Genomic DNA, 7742 nt, shown 5'->3' with positions numbered 1-7742 from the left:
GGTTAAAAATATGAGAAAGAATAGATTAACAGTACAGTACTACAAAAGGAAAGGAGGGAACGGGTTGCGAGAGAAGGAGAAAGCAGGGGGGAGGATGTGTGAGGTTGCCAACCTACTTGAGAGAGACTGCAATATATGCGTAAATTTAGACCAAATTTATTCAAAACGTCAAATAGCGGCGCCAATTAAGGTGTAACACCCATTATTAGACAAATGCATATTGAAAGAAAACAGGCAATTAAATAGATTAATGAAAGGAATATTTGTTGACAAATATGGTTATTCAAAGAGAAAGTTAAACTGCCTTAGGCCTAAAAAAAAATGTAGGGCGTAGGAGAAAGTGATAAAAAGGGGGACTTCAAGCACGAGGGATAATAGGAATACGGAAATAGCTGAAGAAAAAAGTTATGAAAAAATTGGTTCGGGTCCGAAAGACCGTCCAAAATCTTTATTTATTGCCTAATATCCAAAGGATAATAATAATGAGTAGGATACCCAAATACGGTGGTGAATAATAGACTGTGTTTTTATTTAGTAGATAAAATGCAATATATGCAGCAGATATTATAATAATTCATTTTTTGTAATTTCTTTTCATCTAATCACACTCACCTGTCTTACCCTCCAGCAGACTCTCGTCTCCGCTACCCAACCATTTGTCTCCCCCTCCCACCAGCCAGACTGTGCTGCTTCTTCACCCTCCCACACTACCCCCTATATAACTCCGCCCACATTTCTCCCCTCCCCACCCTCCCACATCCCCCCTCCCTCCACCTGCAACTGTTACCAGAACCACTGAGACCCAAACCAAGTCGCTGGTGGATGGGGTGTAGCCGTTTCATCTGTCCGGAGCTGTACGTGTGGCAACAGCACACTTCATTCCGCCATAGACATCAGTCTCGACAGCTTTGGTATGTTATCTACAAGCTAGTTTGTTACCTAATTTCCAAAGATTTGCTTGTAATCTACTTTGTTACCTAGATTTCAAAGATAGGCCAGTCCTTTACCTTTCTTAATTCCTCCTAACCTCCGTAAATCTTCATTTATATTTCAGTCATTGACAGCCCTTAAGATGCTCGCAAAAGAATTCTATACAGAAATCAGCGTCGAAACTAAGGCACTGACATTTTTAAGAACACATGGACTTTTTGATGAAGAACAAAGTGTTTCACCGTGTCATCGATGTGGCGGAGAGATGAAGGACGCTCGGAAAAGAAGACGAAATGGCGAATTTATGCCCGTTCTTCGTTGCAGAAACCGTGGATGTCAAACTTTTCGTTCCGTTCGCAGAGGCAATGTATTCTTCCACTTCACAGATTTAAATAACAAACTAAATTGCAAGCCCTCTCTTTGCCAAATTTTAAAATTGTTCTTTTATTTTATACAAGACCTCTCTTATGATCTGGTCCAAAGTCTAACTGGTAGAGGTACCGAAACAATTTGCGATTGGTTCAACATGTGCAGAGAAGTTTGTACAGCGATTGTTTCATTCCAGAATCGTGGTCAAATGGTAGGCACTGAAGAAGAGCCTGTGCAAATTGATGAAGCACGCTTTGCAGGACGGCGAAAATACAATAGAGGCCGAATGTTGCAAGGAGACCGGGCTCCAAATTCAACAGACAGCGAAGCTGAAGTGGACAATAATCGTAACCATGGAAGACGTATTGATGGTCCTTGGGTGTTCGGTTTGAAGAAAGGTTCAGATTGCCGATATTTTTACGTTCAAAGAAGAGGCCGTGAGACACTTCAACCAATTATTCAGAGAGAAGTCTCTGAAGGCTCGATAATCCATTCCGACGAATGGCCAGCTTACTCTAATTTAAACCAACTTAATTTTTGTCATTTTTCCGTAAATCATCAGCAATATTACGTCGATTCTAACACCGGAGCACATACACAAGGAATTGAAAGATCCTGGCTTGATGCGAAGATTCGTATATTGAAAAAAATGAGAGGCTGCAATCAAAGAACATTTCAATCGCACCTAGACTACTTCTGTTGGCGGATGATGAGAAAAGAAGCTCCTGACCTATATTTAGCATTTTTAGCTGATGTATAGTTGCGGACATATCAAACAGAAACACCCCTTCCATCAGCGACGTGGTGCAATGCTCTCCGCATCTGGTAACACTGATAGGTATGGAACTTCACCAGGTTTCGTTTGGTCGCTAGGACGAACCGAACGCGGTGATCATTGCCGCTGTGCGCGTTTACTGGTAGTAATGTAATATATAAACAATGTTCCGCTAAAAAAAAATATGCTGATAATAGCATGTCATGATTATGATATATATATTTTTTAATTATGACGAATTTCATGAGCGGTTTAGTTTAGAGTCGTGAACCATGCAACAGTTAACAGTTCATCTTGTCATGATTATCAGCTTCCCCACAATTATCAGTGGAGAGAGAATTATCGTGACACCTATCCTCCCTACCGTGAACCTGACGTTGGTATACCTCTGCACACAGGAGGTGGTGCCGTAGGAGGCGGCAGGGTGGGGGTGTGGAACCTGGGAGACAGGAGGAGAGAGGTGGGTGAGGAAGGGGGCAATCGTGATCGAACTAAGGGCTACAGGAGAGGGATTATGGGGTAAGGGACGGTGGACATTGACAAACAGCAGGAGCTACAGTATGTGCGATAGATTACAATATGATGACTGGAGCAAATCATTGTCTCATGGAAGATATGAAATATTAGTCAGACCATGAAACGTTATATTGACGTTGCCACGTGTTGTAATGGAACGTCATGGTTTGTAGCAGTTCACGATACACTTTCCACTAGGTGGCTCAATACCCCTGCATTATGAGAATGGCGAGTATTTTTTCCTGTGTAATTATTTGACATGTTCGTACAGTTTGTCAGATGTTACAGCTGTTTTCAAAGTGACTGGGAACAACTCTTGTAGCCTATTACGTAGTATCATCATTGGATGACGACTGATATCGCAGACAGAATGGGGATAGACCTATGTATCACCAATAAATACGGTCTGACAGTGATGATGGTCCCTATGGTTCTCATTAATATCTGTATTTCACCTATGTAAAATAAAGGTAGATTTACTTAACCAAGGTTTATGTTACTGTTTTCTGCATGCCTTGTTTGGCTGTTGATTCTACACATTGCCAGTGTTTATTTGTTATAATTAGGTTCATTTTGAGCCACAGTCGTATGCCCTAAGCATTCCTCACAAACCCTCTAGCCAATATTGGTGCAAAATGCATGTAATGTCTGCAGTTATCTAGCCTATGCAAATGAATATTACGACAACTATGCCATTAGATACAGAAATCTATCTATCTATCTATTGAAATCACTAGTATTAAATGCAGACACACTTTACCTGCAATGTGTTTCGTTATGCTTAACAACCGAGTAGCGCTGACACTATGAAATTGACATGATAAAGATAAATACGAGGACCACTGCCCTCTTCACGGGGAGCAGCTACAGAGCCACACATCTCGGCAGTGTCCGAACATTGAACTGTTGGCCTGGCTGAATAATGGTTTATATTGCAGTCCATTAAAGAAGATGTATAAACATGTGATCCGCTGTTCATGGTGTGGCTGTCATTAAGGCCATCTTCTCTCCCTGTTAGTACCAATGTTTGAGTGCACACAGTTGTCGGGAAGAGGAAGGGGTGGATAGCAGTGAACTGGATACTGAGGTTGTGAATCAGATTGCTTTTTACTCGTCCTTCATACCACGATTTACTCGATGAATAATGGGTTAACAGTAATCCGACACGAAGATCGTGTAATACAGCTAATAAGGCATCTCTCGACTCACCTCTTAGTTCACCCCAGTATCGCCACCTATACTCCCCTAGTAAATCACGTTTTCGTTTATATCGGTGCCATACAGATATTAACGAGAACCATAGGCACAAATCTATTTATATGTCTATTGCCAGACGCCTTAATCTCGTAAAGGGTGGGCACAAACAAATCGCCTCCATGTCGCCCTGTCCCCTGCCACTTCACTGCCCTGCTCCCAGCTAACACACCCCTCTCTCATACACCTCTCCACTCCATCCTTTAATCTCTTCTTTGGCTTCCCGCTCCCTCTCCCCCCCTCCACCTCACTCACATACACTTTCCTTGTCAGTTGCTCGTTCTCCATCCTCTCTATATAGCCAAACTACTTCAGTGCACATTTTCTAACGCTTTCTATCACATCCACATCCACACCACAACGCTCCTTCACTTCTGGCGCGAATCACTACTGTTCATTATTATTTATTTTGGCAAGAGAAAATTCTTCCCTCCCCCTCCTCTGCTTTCGATATCACAGTAGTCATTACTAGGTAAATGCAACAAGAATAGCTCCCAAGTTATGACAACGGGTGTGACATCAAACATTCTAGGAGCGTTTCATATATTACCATGTGATAGTCGTCACCTTACACTAATAATGCAGGGTTTGTGCAATGTGCCACCACGTGGATAGTAGGTCGTCATATAGACGATATAGCAAAACATGCTGGTAGACAGCGTAAGGTGCCAAAGTCTGTATAGCGTTTAACGGCCAGACTATCAAGTCCATAATCATCAGTAAACTATAGATGATTTGGCACCATATTACCAGCGTATCATTTACCCATCCCATTCTACCTTGCTGCCACTGTCCACTCTCCCCTACCCCATTACTCGTCTGCTTTACAGCCCCCCCCCCTCCCATTATTGCCCCCTTCTCAACCACCTCCCTCCTGTCTCCCAGGCACCCCACCCTGCCTCCTCCTGTAGCGTCACCTCATATGATACTACGTCGATTAAAGGGGTCTACACCAGTTTCAGGTTCACGGTCAGGGAAGAGGAGGGTCACAGTAATTCTGTGATTATTATGACAGGTGCGGATGCAGATATGCCGTAATTTCTTACATGCTGGCCGTCGGTAAATGTATGGTTCGTGATGTTTGACAAAAGTCACGCTTACGAAATCTGTGTTTCATGTGATTGAAATAAGAATATGTAGAATTATTTTATTACCATGTTCACAAAACGTTATTTTCATTATACTGTCAGGCGGGACAATATTTATATACGACCAATAACTGCGCACAGCAGCAATGATCACCGCGTTCTGTTCGCCCTAGCTGGCGACCAAACGAAACCTGTTGAAGTTCCATTCCTATCAGTGTTACCAGATGCAGAAAGTGTTACACCATTTTTGCTGGTGGACGGAGTGTTTCTGTTTGATATGTCCACAACTGTACGTGCTGTTTATCGCTAGATGAGAAAAGAAGCTCCTGACTTATATTTAGCATTTTTAGCTGATGTATGTGCTGTTTATCGCTAGAATATTATTAATAGAAAATTTTTAAATATTTTAATTAAATTTTCTCTGTTATATATATGTTATTAAGTTTTACTATGTAGATATCATTCCAAATTAAAATTTGTACGGTGTAGACATTTTAACCGATGTACATGCTGTTTATCGCTAGAATATAAATAAAAAAAAAAAAATTAATATTTCAATTACATTTTCTTTGTTATATATATAATATGTTTTACTATGTAGACATCATTCCAAAATAAAATTTGTACGTGTAGATACTTTTTCCTCGTAGATAACAAGCCAAAGTACGGTGTAGATATTTTTTCCTTGTAGATAACAAGCCAAAGTAGCAACGATCAAGTTGATATATGAAGTCCTAAATTATTTTCAGCTTACACTCTACTGTGTAATATTTTTTTTAACTAGATAAGCAAAAATTAAATGCATTACACTACATGAGAGAGGTAATGAGATGTATACATGCATGACAAAGGGTAACATGGGGAGGTGAGTGTACGGGGGAAGTGGTCATCATTTAGAACATAAAATGTAAATAATTTACATACTAAAAATGAAATCGGAATACGAAAGAATATAACCGCTGTCCAGGAGGACACGTATCTTTCCATCAAATCTGAAAATAATTTTGCCTAATTGGGATGCCACTGCCCAGGTAGAAGCGTCTCTGTAAGTGCAGCAGATTCGAAAATATTTATAAACAGATAACCTGGGAGATGGTGGTTTGTATGTGAACTCCCCAGTCTCTTTGCTGAAAACATTTTTTTTTTTTCTTATCCAGTATATTACCTGTTTTTCCCCCAGATTCCATCACCAGTGGTTCTCCACCACGGCGCCCACCTCCACCACCCCGGCCATTGCAGCAACAGTGCAGCAAACCTGGCTGCACAGTTGCGCGTGTCCCACCACCAGCCATCCCAGGTGAAAATCCTACCAATAACTCGTTGCCTCCATTGTGCACTGGTATTTTCCTTTGCGTAGCCAACAAAATTGTTATTATTTGATATTCTATTGATTTTTTTTTTTTTTTGCCAATCCTATCTCTTACCTGTTTCTCCCCCAGATACCATCTCCAGTGCTTCTACAGCTGCACCTGTCCCACCACCTGCCGTCCCAGGTACCGTAGGTCACACGCCTGCACCACGCCCAAGCCAGTGCTTCCGGACCCTTAGCCCATCAAAATTAATACCAATATTATTCCCTGAGGATGGTGACGACGACAGTGAGAGTGGCTGAGACTACGGGTGGCCAGACAGCAACACAGAGATGGAATCATCCAGCAGTGACGAGGAGGAGGAATCGTTTCGCAGGGACAAGGACAATGGCCTGAATAAAGGCGAGAACGACGATGTACCCTCATTACATGAGACCTTAGACTTCTCGTTTGCCTGGTCGGAGGGGTCAGATTTTGTACCAGACCTGCGCGAGTTTCAACATGACAGGAGTGGTACAACGGAAGACTGGCCTTGCACAGACGAGGCAAGGGAGAGTGACTTCTGTGCCATTTTAGGTAATGGGGTCCTGTCATACATTGCTGAGAACACTAGCAAACATTACCTTTATGAGTCTCAGCAAATGGACTTCATCTCTCCTCGCTCCAGGCTACGGCAGTGGGTGGATACCACGCCCAGGGAGCTCATTGTATGATTGTGTATGTTGTTTGATTGTTGTGGTGTATGGTGTATTTTATGGTTGTGTACAGTATAAGGAATAGTTGTGCTGATGAATGACAGTATATGCATGGTTCTATATGATGAATGGTTGTGGTGTTTGTTGGAGTCTGTATGCTTGTGTTTGAGGCATGGTTGTGGTGGTGTATGGTGGTCTCTGTATGATTGTCTATGGTGAATGGTTGTGGTGGTGTCTGTATAGTTATGTATGGTAATATGATTGTGTATGGCGCATGGTATAAACCAGGTTTGTAAGTCGATACCTAACACACCCAGCTAGGACTCCACAATCCTGGTGTATATTGTATATACTGTAAATTTTAATATTTTAGCGTATAATGAATTGTTATCATTAGTATTTTCTTTCATGGCACTTTCTGTGTTCAGTTACATGACAATAACGTAAGGAGTCTACACATGGCCCTTACGTGGCAGCTCCTGTGTTACCATAAACCCACCCACAGTCTTCCATGAAGGAATGTTATATTAGATTTTATGATAGAACAAATGGACATCTATCCCTTCCTTTTTCTGACAGTAAAATGAAAATGAACAAAAATGTAGGAAAAATAGAAAGTAACAAGATAAATATAAACATAAAATGTCACAAAAAGCATGATCATAGTAGATAGGATGGTTGTGGCCATGTGGGGGAAGCAAGGGGTTGAGGACAAGAGCAGGGAGGGTCACTCATTATCCTAATCCCTTCCCCAAAAGCTTACCCCCTGGCAGTCCTTACGGGAGGTGGGCCTCACACAATGGGT

The 7742-nt window shown here is 41.7% G+C and overlaps 1 pseudogene; it reads left to right on the top strand.

Annotated features, from left to right (window-relative positions):
* The first annotated feature begins 822 nt into the window (after positions 1 to 822).
* LOC145394515 (uncharacterized) lies at positions 823 to 1943 on the top strand (annotated as a pseudogene).
* The last annotated feature ends 5799 nt before the right edge of the window (positions 1944 to 7742 follow it).

This window comes from Coenobita brevimanus, chromosome 27 (genome assembly GCF_032717465.1).
Source record: "Coenobita brevimanus isolate Jiangsu-jjx chromosome 27, ASM3271746v2, whole genome shotgun sequence".
Classification (NCBI taxonomy): Eukaryota; Metazoa; Arthropoda; class Malacostraca; order Decapoda; family Coenobitidae; genus Coenobita; species Coenobita brevimanus.
Note: the sequence above shows the minus strand (reverse complement) of the source record. Positions and strands in the feature narration are given on the sequence as shown.